Consider the following 2,126-nt stretch of genomic DNA (forward strand, 5'->3'; position numbering starts at 1 on the left):
CGCTGGGCCCTGGTGCGGGCGGTTGCCTCGACCACCATCGGCACACGCTCCGCCCTGGTGCGGTCGGTTGCCTCGAGCACCATCGGCACACGCTGGGCCCTGGTGCGGCAGGTTGCCTCGACCACCATCGGCACACGCTGGGCCCTGGTGCGGGCGGTTGCCTCGACCACCATCGGCACACGCTGGGCCCTGGTGCGGGCGCTTGCCTCGACCACCATCGGCACACGCTGGGCCCTGGTGCGGCAGGTTGCCTCGACCACCATCGGCACACGCTGGGCCCTGGTGCGGGCGCTTGCCTCGACCACCATCGGCACACGCTGGGCCCTGGTGCGGGCGCTTGCCTCGACCACCATCGGCACACGCTGGGCCCTGGTGCGGCAGGTTGCCTCGACCACCATCGGCACACGCTGGGCCCTGGTGCGGGCGCTTGCCTCGAGCACCATCGGCACACGCTCGGCCCTGGTGCGGTCGGTTGCCTCGAGCACCATCGGCACACGCTGGGCCCTGGTGCGGCAGGTTGCCTCGACCATCATCGGCAGCCTCGACCACCATCGGCACACGCTGGGCCCTGGTGCGGGCGCTTGCCTCGACCACCATCGGCACACGCTCGGCCCTGGTGCGGTCGGTTGCCTCGAGCACCATCGGCACACGCTGGGCCCTGGTGCGGCAGGTTGCCTCGACCACCATCGGCACACGCTGGGCCCTGGTGCGGGCGGTTGCCTCGACCACCATCGGCACACGCTGGTCCCTGGTGCGGGCGCTTGCCTCGAGCACCATCGGCACACGCTGGGCCCTGGTGCGGCAGGTTGCCTCGAGCACCATCGGCACACGCTGGGCCCTGGTGCGGCAGGTTGCCTCGAGCACCATCGGCACACGCTGGGCCCTGGTGCGGGAGCTTGCCTCGAGCGCCATCGGCACACGCTGGGCCCTGGTGCGGCAGGTTGCCTCGAGCACCATCGGCACACGGTGGGCCCTGGTGCGGTCGGTTGCCTCGAGCACCATCGGCACACGCTGGGCGCTGGTGCGGGCGCTTGCCTCGACCAGCATCGGCACACACTGGGCCCTGGTGCGGCAGGTTGCCTCGATCACCATCGGCACACGCTGGGCCCTGGTGCGACAGGTTGCCTCGAGCACCATCGGCACACTATCGGCCCTGGTGCGGGCGGTTGCCTCGACCACCGTCGGCACACGCTGGGCCCTGGTGCGGGCGCTTGCCTCGAGCACCTTCGGCACACGCTGGGCCCTGGTGCGGGCGGTTGCCTCGAGCACCATCGGCACACGCTGGGCCCTGGTGGGTTTAGGCACATCTTCAAATTTCTGCCGTGCCAATGCCATTTTTATGGCTTGTAAATTCATACAATGGTCCCCTAAGCCTTCACGTGAAGTTTCGTTGGAAGATGACTCGTTTTCTATTTTTCATGATTTTCGAAACTTTTTGCGGTTCGGGATTTTTTAAAATTTTTTTATAAGGATTTTTGGCCCCAAATTTTGTAGGCATGATCCTTCTATTTTTGTTGGCATGCACAAAAAAATTCAGCTAAAAACTCGAAGTAGAGAAGATTTTGTGACCGTTTGAAAAAAGTGTCCCCATTTCAGACACTTTAACGGCTACTGGTAGCAAACCTGTAAAATCTCAAATGCTCTTTAAGGGGGTGTGAATTCTCAGAGGTTTGATGAGGGATAGGGGGCCAACACAAGGCCAAGTACCAGCACCCATCGCACATCATGTGCGCACACCCCCCCGGCCCCCCTCCCAATCGCCGGAACCCCAATGCCGCCGGTCAGGTTCTCCGGCGGTACTCCGGCGATGCTCCGGCGATGCTCCGGCGATGCTGTCCCGAGTGAAAAAAATGCGGCACCAGCACATGCTGGAGCCAAGCATGGGCACCGTGGCTCAAAATCGAACTTCGGCCAAGGCCTCGACCATCAATGGCACATGATGGCGCATGGTGATGGCACATGCATCGACCATCATCGGCATAGGCTGCCCTTCGGTACGGGCACTTGCCTCGACCGCCATCGGCACAAGCTGGGCCTTGGTGTGGGTTGTTGCCTCGATCACAATCGGCACATGCTGAGCCTTGGTGCGGGCGGTTGCCTCGAGCACCATCGGCAGACCCTGGGCC

This window comes from Durio zibethinus, unplaced genomic scaffold (assembly GCF_047325235.1).
Source record: "Durio zibethinus cultivar Kanyao isolate XHJ-2024 unplaced genomic scaffold, ASM4732523v1 HiC_scaffold_3, whole genome shotgun sequence".
NCBI lineage: Eukaryota > Viridiplantae > Streptophyta > Magnoliopsida > Malvales > Malvaceae > Durio > Durio zibethinus.